At 50.4% G+C, this 16,906-nt stretch overlaps 1 long non-coding RNA gene across 6 annotated transcripts in view; it reads left to right on the top strand.

Annotated features, from left to right (window-relative positions):
* Positions 1 to 16,906, top strand: part of LOC121831789 (uncharacterized) — a 69,209-nt gene that overhangs the window by 36,469 nt on the left and 15,834 nt on the right. For 3 of the 6 annotated variants that reach the window (XR_013053282.1, XR_013053280.1, XR_006075368.2), the window contains exon 3: positions 5,399 to 5,439. This is a non-coding gene — a long non-coding RNA (uncharacterized LOC121831789). Of the gene's footprint in view, positions 1 to 5,398; positions 5,440 to 5,693; positions 8,174 to 11,988; positions 12,394 to 16,906 lie in introns of those variants that run through there. The other 3 variants (XR_013053283.1, XR_013053281.1, XR_013053279.1) reach the window with 3 other exon arrangements.

Genomic DNA, 16,906 nt, shown 5'->3' with positions numbered 1-16,906 from the left:
AGCTGCTACCTGTGGGAAGAGCCACAGGCAGATGGGGTGGGGCTCAGGTGAGTGTGGCAGGGACAGGCAATGGTGGAGGGGTGCCGCTGTCCCCCAAGGACATGCCTTCTCTCTCTTAAGGACCTATGAATAGGCTGTTCCCATTTCACCCACACTCCCCACGGCCCACAACAAAATGCGCCCCCAGGGATCAGAACCCAGCGCTGATCTTGCCCAGGCTTTTCCTGTGGTGACTCTGGCAAGGCACCCAACTTCCTAAGCTTGTTTCCTTATCAGTAGAGAGGAGATAATGACTGCTCCTGGTCTCTTCACAATGACACTTCTGGTCTTTAAACTGTCCTGGAGTGGGGGGGGGGGGGAGGTGAGGACACTTCTGGTCTTTAAACTGTCCTGGAGTGGGGGGGTGAGGATTTGGACCACTATATAAACAACGGTACACAGTAGTCAACGAGTAGAGGCCAACTGTAATTCCTCGGTTCCCAGGTGTGGTGGTGGCCTTCAGGGTTGGAACTCACTTGCTCTCGAGGCACTCTTAGGGCACAGACTGTCCCTGGCAGCTCTATGTGGGATGGGGAGCCAGCCTGGGAGCGTCCCTGCAGCCCTGACCCAGAGCCAGGATTCCCCTTACACAGAGGGGAGGGAGGAGCTTTCCCAGGGGGATTTCCCCAAGGGGCTGGAGTGAGCCCTTTCCTGGGGTCAGAGCAGGACATTGCTCTCTGGCTGACTGGGGAATCCCCATGGATTTCATGGTGCCCATGGGAGGGGCCTATTGTGTTCCTAAAGGAGGGAGAAGAAAGGCTAGAGCCTGTCAGTATTAGCCTCTCAACCAAGTCTCTGGGTGTCTGGAGCCCCGTCTCCTCCTCCCTCACCTACTTCTGCCATGAGACTATGACACTGGGCAGTGACACTTGATTTAATAATGGCAGGAAACGGTCTGAGATTTGCAGCCTCCACCCACTTCTGAGAAAAGAAAAAAAAAAGGACACCAGATTGTTCATTCTAATTGACTTTTGGTGGCACTCACTAGAAACAAGGCAAATGGCCAGTGCTTGGGGATTAGATAATATTTTGTGAGAAGACACATGTAAAGTACTAAGAAACAAAGATCATCCTTAAGAGGAAACTTAAAGGCCAAGAGTATTTCATAACAGATTTAGTCAAAATTCAAGTCACAAAACAATGGCCATATTTCTCTTTCTCTTTTTGGTTTTGCAACTGAATTTTATTTATTTATGTGTATGGATGTTTTGCCTGCATGTATGTCTGTATACCACATGCATGCCTGGTGCCCATGGAGCCCAGAAAAGGGCCTCAGATCCCTTGGAACTAGGGTTAGGGACAGTTGTGAGCCACCATGGGGGTCCTGGGCATCAAACCTTGGTTCTCTGAAAGAGCAGCCAGTGCTCTTAACCATTGGGTCATCTCTCCAGCCCCTTATTGTTTTGAGACAGGGCCTCACTGCCCGTTCCAAACTGACTTCAAACTCCCTGTAATCCTCTTGCCTCCGCTCTGAGCGTTGAGACTACTGGCATGAGCCACCACATACTGCTGATTTCTTTCCTCCCCTCCCAATTTTACATTGGAAGCCAGACACTGTGCTGTATACCTGTAATCCCAGAATTTGAGAAATGGAATCATTAGGATCAGGAGTTCAAGGCCAACCTGTGCAGCATGAAACTCCATTTAAAAATATGCACAAAAAAAATGTCTAGAAGGATGTCTATGAAATGCTTTTGTTGGTTGTTTTTGTACTGCTTTTGTGTTATAAGACCAAGTCTCATTATGTTGGCCAGGAACTTTCTATGTAGACTGGACCGGACTTAAACTTGTCGTGATCCTCTGGCCTCTGCCTCCTCAGTGCTGAGATCGCAGACATGTGCTACCACCCCAGATAATACCAAATATTAACTGTAATTATTACTGAGAAGTAGAATTGTAAGTACCTTCTGAGAGGGAGTTATCTGTCTTCAGTATTTCCCAAATCTCCATCCGTGAAAAGACATTGTCTTTTATGTCTTTTGTTGTTGTGAAGGAAAAAGTCCACAGTATTGGGGTGTGGGGGGTAGTTCTCCTTTTGGCTCTGTAGCTAGGCAACCCCAGGCCCCAGCCAAGGCCCAGGAGTGTAGATAGGGCAGATAATAGAAGGGAAGCCTCAGAGGGGCATTAGCCCAATTTGGCTGTCCAGGCGTTACCAGAGAGGCCAGCTGACAATCCAGGCTACAGCAGGAGGCCCCTCAATACTTGATCACTCGCCCCATGTTATTGCCCTCACAGGCTCATCGACATCTGAAATTGCCTCTCTGCTAATGGCCTATCTGTTGAATTTTGCCTTCTGTAACAGAAGGCAGCCCTGTGAGACAGAACAGGAACCCTGGCTGACTAGTCCTTGAGCCTCCCATCATGGAAGATCAGATGAGATCTCGGTTTATAAGAACATGGGGACTCTCTCAACAGCCCCCAGGCCGTGGACATTTATCCTGAGGCTACACATAGCAGTGTGAGATGGAACTGACTTCATAGGAATCGAGAAGCAGAGAGAGAGCAGGCTTATGAGCCCAGAAATGGATGGAGTTTGACATCTGAGAGAAGCTGGCCCTATCCATGGTTCCAGTCGTGGACCAGCTGTGCAGTCTACATTTGAGGAAAGTGGAGAGAGAGCCAACTTCTCTTCCATTCTCCACCCCTTTGCCTCTAGCTCTCCCACTATGACCCGCTACCCCCATTCCTTAGCCTCAGTCTTTAGCCTCTCTCTTCTGAACCTACTACACTCGGGAAGTGTTCATCCCATCCATTCTGCTGGGCCTGCGGTGACCAGGTATGCAGGATGCTACATCCAGTCTTTCCTTCTCCATCTTCACATCATGTGGCCTGTCGGGGTGAGCTGCTCATCTTCCCTGGCACCCTTCTCCTCTTGTCCCTCCTACATACTGCGAGTCCTCCGTCACCTTGGCCGAGCTGCTGAATGGGCTTCTGTTGTCCACATCTCCTGCCCTGACATCTACCCTCTTGTTGACTGATGATTTCTGGAGGAGGTCCCAGCCCACTGTGGGTGACACCATCCCTAAGCACATGGGCCTGGCCTGTATAAGAAAGCAAGCAGAACATGAGCAGGAAGGGAGCCAGCAAGCATCATTCATCCAGGGTTTCCGCTCCAGGCTCCTGCTCTGATTTCCCTTAATGATGGACTATGATCTGGAGGTGTAAGATGAAATAAACCCTTCCTTCCTCAAGTTGCTTTTGCTCAGGGTTTTATCGCAGCACCAGAAATCAAACCAAAATAACCCCCAATCCTAGGAGTCCTCCCTCATCTTTTTAATTTCTTTAATCTCAATTCTAACCTATCAGCAAAGCCTTTTTAGCTCCACTTTCTAGAATCTGACCACATTCCAGCACCTCCATGCTACTGCTCTGTCCACGCCACCACCGTCCCTGGCAGGTCTGCCGTGGCTGACTCTCTTGCTGACTGGTTCTACCTTTGCTCCTTTATTCTCAGCAGGGCTTCCAGGATGGCCGTTGCTAAAATATGAACTGTTACATTGTTTCTCTGTATACAGCCCTTCCATGGCTCCACTCTTGGGGCAGAGCGCAAGTTTGTATACCAGCTTTCCTCAAATGCTCTGCAATCTTAGGACCCTCTCTGAGGGGATCGTCAGTACTATCTCAGGACCCCCCAGACCAAGGTCTCAGGCCAAAGGAGATTTATTTGCCACAGAGGGACAAAGGGCAGGAGAAGGGAACAAGGGAGAGAGGAAGGGGAATTTGTTGGGGGATAGAGAGGAGACAGACCTAGCCCATAGGCAAATGGTGGTTTATAAAGATAAAACGGGAAACCCTGTGTTAGGGTGAGGTGTTTAATTTTGATTGGGCGTGTTAATTTGGTGAGCCAAAGGGGGCTTTTGATTGCTGGACTTCAATTCTTTGAAAACTGGACCTTGATAGTCAGCCTCAGGAGGAGGAAGTGGCCAAATAAGGGAGCAGACCTTGGTGGCCAGCTTTAGGAATGTAATCTAACAGTTTTTTAGCAAGGCAGAGGGAATGAGGGAGAAGGGCAAGGCCTGCCGGAGCTGGGGCTGGCTGGAGACCCGTCACTCTCCCTGCCTCTCCTCGGTCCTTTCCTTGTTTCTGCCCTGATCACAGCTGACCTCACCGGTTATCACCATGCCAGGCAAGCCGTCCCCTCCAGACCTTTGCCTTTGTTGTTCCTGACCTGGGAACCACCTTCCCATTAACCCTTTGGGTCCATGTCCTCAGTTCTTCAGTTCTTTTTTTCACAATGTACCTTCTTAGATATCCAGCTGTCCGTGCACATGCATGCCTGCGCTTTTGTGTGTGTGTGTGTGTGTGTGTGTGTGTGTGTGTGTGTGTGTGTGTAGACCTTTCTTTGTCTTTTTTCCTTTTCTTTTGGATCTCTTGTATCCTAACCTGCCCTTGAAGTTACTGTGTAGCCAAGCATGACCTTGAACTTCCAGTCCTCCTGCCTCTGACTCCCAAGTGTAACGATCACAGGCACATGCCACCACGCCTAGTTTTATGTGGTGCTGGGGATCAAACTGAGGGCTTCGTACATCCTGGGCAAGCACTCTGCCAACTGAGCTACGTCCCAGCCCCACCATTGAGAATTTGAAGCTTCTTCTCAATGTCCTCTACCCTTCTTCTGATTTTCTCTTGGTTTTCTTCATAGCAACTTTACTACCTGTGACTACTATATTTTATTTATTTATTTATTCAGTTTTTTACTGTTTTCAAGAACACCACACACTCCCTAAGGGTAGGTGCTTCTGTCCACTGCTACACACCCAGGGTCCTGGAACAGTGCCTGCTAGGTGTTCAATAAAAAGCTGATGAGATCAGGTGGTGGTGGTGGTGGTGGTGGCGGTGGCGGTGTCGGTGGCGGTGGCACGCCTTTAATCCCAGCACTCGAGAGGCAGAGGCAGGCAGATTTCTGTGAGTTCGAGGCCAGCCTGGGCTACCGAGTGAGTTCCAGGAAAGGTGCAAAGCTACACAAGAGAAACCCTGTCTCGAAAAACCAAAAAAAAAAAAAAAAGCTGATGAGATCAGTCACATTGGGGTGATATGGCCATAGGGTGTTCAATAAATAGCTGATGGGTGTCTTCATCAGTGAAGATAAATAAACAGGTTGCTTCTGTTTACTGAGCCTTGAAGCAGGATGGGAGAGTGCTGGGTCTTCTCCCAGTTTACAAGTGCTCAAGGCTGAGCGAGCAGGAAATTTCAGTAGAATGGGCCTTGGGTAGAAGCCATGGCGCTGGGTCTGTCTTAGCTTGTGTCTCCTAGCCCACATCTCAGTGGCTCTTGGAGAACTTGCCAAAGATGGGTCTGCATCATTCACCTTCCATGCCTCATGGCCACTGTTCACTTCCCTTTCTTCTTCTTCTTCTAGGTGCCAGAGTATGCAGCCGCTCAGACCAAAGCGTCACAGAGGTGAGAGCAGCGAGGCTGTGGCTAGCCTGGGATTTCCCATGTTAAAGGGTTTGGAAAGTAGCCCAGGAAGTCCCAGGGGACTAGTGCTGATTTCATGGACAGAGAGTGAACCCTGGGACCAGGGGACAGTTTGGTAATGTCAGAGGTGATGTAAGGCCTTTAGCTAGAAGATTAAGTCAGTTTTCTGTTGCTACAACGGAACACCTGAGATCAGATGAAGGAAAACATTTCATTTTGACTCATTTTCCCCAAAGGCAGGAAGCCCAAGACCAGATGGCCCATCTTACATGGGTCTCATGCAGTATCATAACATGAAGGAGGCAGCGGCCAGCAGGGCAGAGCTCAATGAGGATAGGCCCTCCCTCTCAGTGATCCAGTACCCGGGTTCAACAGAGCCAGTGACTTCAGAGTGACAGACTTTGTTCAAGACACAGCATGGGAAAATGCCTGGCCATGGGCCCACAGGATGGCCTTCCCTTTCCAGCTCTCTCCAGAGCTCCTACACGGTGTTCCGAAGTCAAGGAAGGCCTTGAACAGTTTAGTTCTAGACCAAGAATCTACTAAAACTGCCCCCTCCCCAGCATATGGTTTCCTGCTGAATCTCGGTCTAAATGACAAGTATTCATTGCTAGCTGATGTAAGCAGCATGTCTATACTGAAACACACTGCTGAGGTGGGGGACCGCTGAGGTGGGGACCACTGATGTGGAGGACCGCTGATGTGTTTATAAAAAGACAACTCTAAAACTGTGTCCAGCGTTGGACCAAGCAATTGGTTTTACAGAACTAAGGAATAACCAAAGGGCAATGCACACATGATCCACAAGTGCATTTTTTGTAAAGGAAACGTCAGGAAGCCTCAGGAAACATCAAAAAGAAATTATCCAGGAGCCTTTTAGATTGCTTAGTAAGGGTGCTTGCCACCAAGCCTGAAGACCTAAGTTTGATCCCAAGACCCACGTGGTGGAAGGAGAGAACCCATTCCATAAGTTGTCTTCTGACCTCCCACACTCACTTGGCACACCTGTGCCCCCCCAAGTACACACTAAATAAATAAATAAATGTAAATCTGAAACAGAAAAGAAATTATTCAGAATTTGTACATCTGTTCAAGGGTGTGTCGAGCATCAGTGACATACACACATATTTACCGAGAGAGGCATATCTGTTGTTTTTGTTTGTCGTTTGTGTTTTGAGACAGGGTCTCACGATGTTGCCCTGACTGGCTTGGAACTCACTATGTAGACCAAGCCAGCTTGGAACTCACAGAGATGTGTTGCCTCTGCCTCCTGATGCTGCAATGAAAGGCATGTGCCAGGATTTCCAGCTGGCTGTTTGTTTTTTTAAGACAGGCTGTTATGTAGCCCAGGCTAACTTTGGGCTCACTGTGTAGTCAGCTCTGACCTGTAACTCTTGACCTTCCAGCCTCTATCAACCTCAGGTTCTGGGATTATGGGTGTATACCACTATACCTGGGAATATATTTGGTTATATTGGTTTTGAACATAGAAAAACCTTACATCACATAGACAGTAGCTTTGCATCCTGGGAAATTGAAAATGACCAGTCTCTTAGCCAACCTGGGAACCAGGACAGTGTGACCCGCCTGAGCCTGTCTCCCACACCCGGTGAAAGCAACACTCCCAAGGCTGCAGCACAGACTCATGTGCTGAGCACTCAGCACATGTGTGTCAGAACACACAGACCTAGAGGACTCTTCGCAGAAGCCTGGATGTTCTGTTTTGTTATGGAGGAAGGCTAAGAGAATCATGAGTCATTTTAGTATTTCCCTGTTTTCTACAAGACATACTTCGACAATGATAGCATACTTTTTTAAATATATGTGTTTTTTAATGTGTGTGTGTGTGTGTGTGTGTGTGTGTGTGTGTGTGTGTATGTGTGTGTGTATTTTAATGCAGCCATTGAAGAGTTAAAAAGAGGGAGCAAGTGTGGTGAGATGGCTCGGTGGGTAAAGGTGCCTACCATCTGATGATACAGGCCTAGAAACCCGAGTTCAATCACCCAGACCCGCAGAAAGGTGGAAGGAGGGAACCAACTCTACACAATTGTGGTCCTCTGACCTCCACGTGTGATACCTTCATCCGTTGCACACAAAATGCTCAACATTCAATAAAAATTTAAAAACTTACTTTTTGAGCTGTAGTGAATTTGACTTGGGCAGGTGAGCCCCCGAATAGCCCCTTGGGCCCAAATCTAGCCTCTGAGCACCAGGCAGGGAGGGGAGGTGCTGGAAGACTTACGGTGAGGAAAAGACACACCCTTCCCGACCCGCTCCAGCCCCAGCTAGCCTGTTCCTCTCCACACCCCACCACTGGCTCCTGGTAGAAGAACTGTTGCCCTAAGGCTAGTGTGTCACAGCTTCAGATGGTAAGTGTCTGCCTTCTACAACTGCTGAGACAGCCCGGCTTGGTCCCTCAGAGAGAAGTCACTCCAGGTCCAGGCTCCTTGCCCATCTTTAGCACCATTTTGTTTACACCCAGAGCAGGAAAGGCAGGAGTCCTAAGGAATTCCCAGAAGTCATTCTGTAAGAGCAACCACCTCTCTGCCAGGCAGTCATGGCACACGCCTTTAATCCCAGCACTTGGGAGGCAGAAGCAGGTGGATCTCTGTGAGTTTGAGGCCAGCCTGGTCTACAGTGTGAGTTCCAGGACAGTCAGGGCTACCCAGAGAAACCCTGTCTCGAAAACCCAAAAAAAAAAAAAAAAACAACAAAAGAGTAGCCAGCTCTCTAGTGTCACCCTGGTCTCCCCATTCTGGCTGTCTATTGCTCCATAGCAACCCACTCCACACTCAGATCTGCCACCGCCTGCTTGCGCTGCAGGTCATTCTCTGCTCTACAGAGTCTGGACCCCAGCTGGGGTGACTGAATGACCACGGATGGGCTGGCATCTTGACTGGGAGTTGGAACAGCTGGGGCCAAAGGATCCATTTTCAGGACGGCTGTACAGCTGTCCGTCTGTCCTGTACTGTGCCTGCTGACCGGAGGCGACAGGCGACATGGCCTGTCAGGCACAGGGGACTGACTGCAGGGCGCTACTTTTGCCTGGTAGCTCAGCTTGAGCGTTCTGCCCAGCAACATGGAAGTCATATGACTAGCCTGGGAAGTCACATCAGCCTCACTTCTGCTGCTCTAGTCACAAATCTACCTGGATTCAGGGACGAAGACCCAGGCTCGACTCTCAGTGGGCAGAGCGCCAGTCATGAACTCTGAGCAGTTCAGATCAGGTGGTGCTTAGGAAGTTAAGTGCCTCCCCAACTTTATCGCAAGCACATGATCTCGGGGGGGGGGGGGGGGGGGGGAGTCTGAGGTTGCTGTTAAGAGTCATGCTCAGTCATGACTCCACAATCATCGCTGATCCAGAGTCCCTAGATCAAGCCGAGAGCTCACGTATGTGGATTTTTAACAACCCAGACTCTGGTCCTCACATTTGCACCGCAAGGGCTTTAACCACTGAGCCATCTCCCCGGCCCGGAAGTTGAGTCTTACTGCTGTGCATTCAGTTCAAACTGAGCCATCCCCCTGTCTTCATCCCTACGTTCTTCTGCCCTCCCTGCACCCTTTTTCTCTTTTGCCGTCTGGGCAGGGTAGAGGGTGGGAGTTCCCAGCTTTCATCTTCTCACCATCCACAAGTCCCAGCCCCTCTGACACTCCGGGGCGCAGAGGCTTCCCATCTGCAAGTGCACCCCTCTCGCTTAGCAGCCATCGCTCCCCATTCTTCCTCCTTCCGGGACTTGTGGAAATCACTATCATTCAAGTTTTCTTCACGGTTCTATGCTTTTGAGGGTTTTATACCATTTGGGGTTTTTTTGCTTGTTTTGTTTTGTTTTTAATCTTTTGAGACAGCGTTTCTCTGTGCAGCCCTGGCTGTCCTGGAACTCACCCTATAGACCAGGCTGGCCTCGAACTCACAGAGATCCTCCTGCCTCTGCCTCCCCAGTGCTGGGATTAAAGGCGTGCGCCACCACCACCCAGCATCATTTGATTTCTCGACTGGCATTTTTGTGGCCCTTTCGGAGAGAAAGGGGTTCATCTGTGTACCTGGAAGCCCTGCCGCATCTGCGTAGACAGATGCCTCGCAACTGTGTGCCGGGCCCCCAGCCCTTTATTACAGCGGCCACCCTGAGCCTTTTGTCGATACTTCGGCTACATTCATGAATATGCCTGCTTACCTTTGAAGTACGAAGCTAAGCAGAGGTGGCTGTCTCTCCATGACAAGGACCCCAACCCTGGGCCAGAATCCTTTTTCTTATACTATTGTGTATGAGCGAGTACATGCTGTGTGTATGTGGGCACTCATGCCACGGCACGTGTGTGGAAATCAGAGGGGAACTGCGTGGGGTTGCCTTTCCTCTTCCACGTTGACGAGTTCCAGGGATTGAACTCAGGTTCTCCAGTCTGGGGGTAACAAGCGTTTTTACCCGCAGAACCGTGTTTCCGGTCCTGTGCTGAATTCTTGACACCTTTGCTGTGGCTTCCTGTCTCTTGGTCCTGTGGACCTGTGGTGACGATGCTGAAGGGAAGAAAGGAGCAGAATGGGCAACTAACTCGCAGCAACTTGGGTTATTAAGATATTATTATTAAGATGACTCAGCTGGGGGCCGGCGCTGGGTGTCTCTGCTTACTGCCCCACCCAGCCCTGCTCCCTTGGGTCCTCTGCTCTCCTCCACACGGCCCAAGATCGGAAGACTTCAGCTTCCCTCTGTGTCCGCCTGTTTCCCGTTGTGTTTGCCTCAGCTGAGTCCCGACAGGAGTAGAGTGACTTGGGGTGCTCTGTCCCCCGGCTCCCTCCCTTGCTGGCCCCGCCTTGCCAGAGTTCCTTCCGGCAGTCCCAGGGGAAGGCAGGGGTCCTGGCCAGGGCTTCCTACTGGGTTGTTGCCGGCGCTTCACCTTCCCTTTGGATTTCTCTCTACGCTGCCTGCCTGCCCTCCCCTCTTTATAAACAAGCCCTTCCTCAAACTCTCCTGTCCCTTTGGGTGGAGGGGAGGGGTGTGTCGGCTTCCTGCGGAGACTCGGACCTATACAAAACATTTTCTGATTTGCATCTAACATAAGAGTAAACAGTTCTCCAGCTGAGCCCCCACCGAGCTCCTCACAGGAGCCCTACCTAGCTCGGAGCTTTATATCCAGGCCACACAGCTGCAGGGCACTGCTCTTCACACCCTAGCTTTTAACTCTGCTACAGACATTGGAGGGGACCTGGTTAGTGACTTCTCACTAGAGAATTGGGAGAAGAAAATAAGCAGGTAAATGAAGAGAAACCAGGAGAGAGACTGGACGGTGACTTTCAGAATTGATGTGGCAGGTTGGAAAATACCGACAGAGCCGGGGGTGGGGGGTGGGGGTGATGTAACTTCCTGGAGAGCAAATCCTTGCTAGGTTTGCAAGGTGAAGTTGGATATCTTGGGGGACATCCAGGCAGTGTCCAGTAGGATTTCCCCCAGGCTTCCTACGAGAAGTCCCTCAGGTGGACCCACCCAGCCTGTGTGATGCTGGGATCAGTTATGCTCTGAAGAGGGTCATGTGCTTGTCTGTCGCTGGCACACCGGCATGCTAGAGGCCAGGGAGGCAAGGGCCTTGCCCACCATCACAGCTGACTCTGGAGGAGTAACCCAGCTCCCCTGGTCCCACCTTGGAGTCCAGACTGCCATTTCTCTACATACGCTGACACTCCCTGGGATTCTCTCACCCCCTTGTCACCGCCTCCAGTCAGCCCTTATTATTTTCTTTAATTTGCAGAACCCTCTGAATCACACATATCTTTAGAGAAAGACAAAGAACACCCTCTTGCCACTCAGTTCCTAAAAGCACAAAAAGCAAACACCATATGTGGTGCTTTTAAAAATTTGTATTACATTATGTTTATAGTTGGGGTGTGCCCCCATGCCATGCAGTGCCTTTGGGGGTCAGAGGACAACCTATGGGACTGAGCTCTCTCCATCTACCATGTAGGTCCCTGCAATCAAGGCTGGTGAGCTGGTGACAGCAGCTTTGCCACAGAGCCATCTCTCCAGCCCTCAGAAATGCTTCTTAGAGCACAGCAGGAGAGCCTGGGGTCAGCCTAAGATCCGCGTTGCTTTCTGGTACAGGTGTTAGTGGCTGTGGCTTTGGGATGGAGTAACCCATGCCCCGTGGGAACAAAATGGAGCTGAGCCATGACCAGTACTGTGGTGGGCGTCACACTGACCACTGCTGCTGTGGGCTTTGCAACCTCTTATTATGCTTTTGAAGATGTGTGTGTGTGTGTGTGTGTGTGTGTGTGTGTGTGTGTGTGTGTGTGTCTTGACCACTGAACCATCCCTCCAGCCCCCACTTACATTTCACAAGCCATAAAGCATACAGAACCTCAAGTCAGACAAGGTTTTCAAAGTCTACTGAAGTCTGGCTTTGGTGGGAGCTGCTACAGAGGTGGGTTTCCTCTCCAAATGTCAAAACAAGAAGCAACGGTAGATTGAGAGGGACACTGTACTGTCAAAAGAGAGAAGCTGGAGATGCTATTTGACCAATTATGCTCCTACCTCACCTGGACAGAGGAGGAGCTCTCTAGGTAGCAGCCGAGTCGAAGCCAGGACTGTTGAGATGGCCCAGTGGAAAGCAGTGGCTGCCGAGCCTCGTGGCCTGAGCTCCATCCCTGGGATCCACATGGCAGGAGGAGAGAACCAATCCCCAGAAGTTGTCCTCTGACTTCCAACCACATGTAAGTCATGGGGTATACACATGGGCACATGCACGGATAAACACACACATATAAGTGTAATTTGAAAATTTCAAAAACAAGACCATAAAAAATCATCAGTGAGCCAGGTAGTGGTGGTATATGCCTTTAATCCCAGCACTCAGGAGGCAGAGGCAGGAGGATCTCTGTGAGTTAGAGGCCAGCCTGGTCTACAAAGCAAGTTCCAGGACAGCCAGGACTACACAGAGAAACCCTGCCCCCCGCCCCCCCCCCAAAAAAAAAAAAAAAAACAACTATCAGTGAAGGTAAAGATTTACTAGATGGTCAAGCTAAAAACAAAGTCATTGTATTGTTAGTTTAAATAAGTCTATGTATATGAGCACCAGTGTTTATAATAAAATGCCCCAGAACTACGAGGAAGGAGGAAATTAGCAGCCACAGGAAGGCAGCGTCACACTGTCTGGCAAGAGTTGCCACTGCGGTATCACAGACAGGAGATGAGATGGCACATGGGTGGATGAGGTTCTAGCCAGGGGCATTGAAGGCAGAGCCTCAGGGCTCAGGCCTTTTTCTGGGCCACCCCCACAGACCTGTGGGCCTTCATCCCTCCTAAGCAGAGGAAAAGGCCTGGGCCGTCATTCCTATCTCACAGGGAGGGGACCAGAACCAGGGGAGTGGGACGGTGCGGTCTAGTGGAGAGATCCAGTCGGCCACTCCTGCTCTAGCCACACGTCTCCCATTTCAACCCTTAGGTGACATAGCTTCTATCGTATTAATTTATCATCTTGCATCCCACGCCACTCCGAGTCCTTTGGTCAAGTGCATCCATCCGAGGACTCCCCCCACCCCCGGCATCCCTGTCTAGCAGAAGCAAAGCAGCCTCAGGCCCCTTCCAGTTCCCTCTGTGAACTCAACCCTGCAAGGCAGATCAGAGGCACTGCTTGCCCCAAGGTCCAGCTTTTGGTTCAGCCCTCTCACTGGGGATGGCACAGACCCCAAGGTTGAAACCCTAGCCCAGCCTGTCTGCATAGTCCCCTCCCACAGCAGGAGGTTCATGGCCCATGTTTCTGGAAGGACAGATGGGGCCCAGGTAGGCAGAATACCTGTGTGTGAGCCTGTGTCCTGTTTCATCCTGCCTAAGCTGCTTGTAGTTTGACCAGAGTATACTGGAAGTCAGCCATCTCTAGGGAGACTGCCACCAGCCTCATGGAATGTTCAGGAAGTTCTCAGCTATGCTCTTAAAACCGAGCCCAATGTGGTCCTCAGCAAGATGTGGTAAGATTCCTAATCTGGACACAGAGGCCAAGAGGCGTGGTCTGGAAGTCAGAGCTGGCTGTTCCCCATAAACAGACACCCTGAGTCAGCCTTCCTCTTCCCTCTGCTAAGGTTGTCATGGCCTCAGCAATGCTCCTGCACTATGGAAGTCCAGCTGCCATCTCTCTGAGTGACTTAGCAATAGCTGTGCGGAGTGAGTGAGCCATTTCCCTGGGCAGAGTGGGTGGGGCCTAGCATGTTCCCATTACACGCCATTTCACCTGATGCAACTGCTTTCGGCGGACACTGCCACAGAAGAAACACATTGCAACAGCATGCTGCAACACCTCTTCCGCCTGGATGAGGGATCTCACATCAGCAAAGATGGTATCTCCACTTCGCTGACCCACCGCGCTCTGCAGGAAGTGTTTTTCATCAGGACCACTTGGGGCCTTTAAAAACTTTTGTATCTGTCCGGGCCAATGGGATGGCTCAGCAGATGAAGGCACTAAACCTGACTACTTGAGTTCAATCCCCAGGACCTGCGTGGTGGAAGGGGAAAACCATTCCCTCAAATTATTCTGTAACTTCCACATATGTGCCCTAGCGTGCATCCCCCTTGCAAAACTAAATGTAAAACAAAGGGATTTTTGTTATGTATGTGTCTGTGTGTGTTTATGTGAGCCATGTGTGTGCAGGTGCCCATAGAATCTAACAGAGTGCTTTGGGTCCTCTGGAACTGGAGTTGTAAACAGTCAAACCCGGGCCCTCTGCAAGAGCAGGAAGTGCTCTTACCTGCTCAGCCATCTTTCCAACACCAGCTTGAGGCATCTCGGTGGATCCACTTTTCCAGTGTATTTGAAACTGGGGTGCTTGGATCTCTCCCGACCCCAAAGATTCCAAAGAAATTGATGTGAATTAAATGAATATGAAGTTTTTATTAAAGGATGACATAAACAAAAGCACAAAGCATAAATACAAATCGAGCTTATTTCCTAAGTGAACTTAGCGTAAGTAACCAGCATTAAATCAGGAACATCACCAGTATCCCTTATTACCAGTCATAACTCTATGGGGTCTGCATGGAAACATTGGCATGGATACAGCGGGCTGTTAATAGTCACAGCTGGCTACAGCAGCTCCCCTCACCCCAATCTCAGCACTTGGGAGCTAGGAGCAGGAAGATCAGGAATGCAAGGTCATTGTGAGGTTAGTGTTAATTGTCCAGGATCCAGAATCACCTAGAATAGAAACCTCCAGGAATGCCTCTGGGCATGCCTGCGAGAATTACCTAGATTAGGTTCACTGAGGTGGAAAGACCCACTGTAAAGGAGGGTGGTACCTGGACTACAAGAGAAGGAGGAAGCCATCAAAGCCCAGCCTTCATCCTCTCCCTAATCGTTGATGCAGTTACTGTGACCTCTGCCTGACTGTGGATGCAGTGTGACCTCTGCCTGACTGTGGATGCAGTGTGACTCTGCCTGACTGTGGATGCAGTGTGACCTCTGCCTGACTGTGGATGCAGTGTGACTCTGCCTGACTGTTGATGCAGTGTGACCTCTGCCTGACTGTGGATGCAGTGTGACTCTGCCTGACTGTGGATGCAGTGTGACTCTGCCTGACTGTGGATGCAGTGTGACTCTGCCTGACTGTGGATGCAGTGTGACTCTGCCTGACTGTAGATGCAGTGTGACCTCTGCCTGACTGTGGATGCAGTGTGACTCTGCCTGACTGTGGATGCAGTGTGACTCTGCCTGACTGTAGATGCAGTGTGACCTCTGCCTGACTATGGATGCAGTGTGACTCTCTGCCTGACTGTGGATGCAGTGTGACCTCTGGCCTCCTGCTCCCACCACCACACCCTCCTCACCTGGAGCCACGACTTCCCTACTATGATGGATGGATTGTACCCTAGAACCAGACAGGGTTTCTCTGTGTAGCCCTGGCTGTCCTGGAACTCACTCTGTAGACCAGGCTGGCCTCGAACTCAGAGATGCATCTGCCTCTGCCTTCCAAGTGCTGGGATTAAAGGCGTGCGCCACCCAGCTTGTCAGGATATGAAAAAGTAGCTACTGCATAGAGAGTTTGAGGTCAGCCTAGGCTACATTAGACCCACCTCAAAAAAACATCTTAGATAAGTCACTGACTCAAACAGTGTATATAACGTTGTCTCTGACTCCTTCTACTCAGTGACAAGTTTGTGAGATGACTCATCCAAATTGTTGCCTTTAATTGCTGATGTTCATTCAAAAAAGTTATTTTTTTTTAACTATTTGGACAGGGTCTCACTGTGCAGCCCTGGCTGGCCACAAGCCCACTGTATAGCCCAGTCTGGATATGAACTCACAGAGATCCACCTGCCTCTGCCTCCGGAGTGCTGGGATTGAAGGCGAGCGCCACCACACCCGGCTACTTTGCTCAATCTCAAACCACAATGAATTGCACCAAATGGATATCCCTGGGTTTATCTGATCCTTCTAGAGCTGGGAGGTGTTGCTGGGTGAGCATTCTGGTGTGGTCTTCAGGAGCACCAATGTTTCTGTTGGGTGTATGCTTGAAGGTGGAATTATAGTCCCTCCAGCTGTGTGTAGGGAGAGTCATCACATCTTTGCCAACAGTTGGTATTTTCTGATTTTTTTTTCCACATTTCCTGGTCTAGTGGGTGTGCAGTGGTATCGTAATCACAATGTGGTTTTAATTTGCATTTCCCTGGTGACTAATGTCGTTGAATACCTTTTTATATGTTCAGTAGCCATTTAGAACTCTCTGGGAGTATCTGTTGAAGTATTTGGATAGGAGCACATCTCTCTCTCTTGAGACAGGGTCTTATATAAGTAGCCCAGGCTAGCCTTCAAACTTACTATGGAGCCGAGACTGACCTAGAACTCCTGATCTCCTGTCTTCACTTCCCAAGCCCTGGTGTCACAGGTGTAAGCCGCCACACCCAGTTTTCTGCGGCGCTGAGGCACGAAACCCAGGGCTTTGTGTTTGCCTGGCAGTCCTTCTAGCAGCTGAGCTACAGCCCTCAGCCTGATCTGAGCATGATTCTAAAGGCCCTGGGATAACGCTAGTGTGCAGCCGAGGTTGAAAACCACCGAACTAACCAGGGGTGCTTGTCCTCTCCCTGTGTGCGTCCTACCCTGCCTGCCCCTGGAGTAGAGAGGACCTCGTGGACTTGAGAACAGGGACTAGTCACTCCCCATACATGCACCTCCCAGAAAGAAGCAAGAGATTGGAGCTGACGGTTGAGGATTTTAGGAATGTGACCTCCACTTCAGAAGGGCCTGGGGGTGGGGCTTGAGGCATCCACCACTACCACAGGCATTTCCTGACCACAAAAATGGCCCCTTGCTGGTCCTTATGGAGCCTCAGGCAATCATGGAGAGGAAGTAGAGGGCGCCATGCCAGGTACTTCCCAGTTTCTAGGCGAGCATGAATGGGTCCCAGCTCATGCCTGAGGTTATGGTCAGGCTGGGGACAGTAGAGCGTGTGTTCCCGAGACTGAGGGAGGCCTGCTGT

Source organism: Peromyscus maniculatus, chromosome 8, assembly GCF_049852395.1.
Source record: "Peromyscus maniculatus bairdii isolate BWxNUB_F1_BW_parent chromosome 8, HU_Pman_BW_mat_3.1, whole genome shotgun sequence".
In the NCBI taxonomy this organism is placed as follows: domain Eukaryota; kingdom Metazoa; phylum Chordata; class Mammalia; order Rodentia; family Cricetidae; genus Peromyscus; species Peromyscus maniculatus.
Note: the sequence above shows the minus strand (reverse complement) of the source record. Positions and strands in the feature narration are given on the sequence as shown.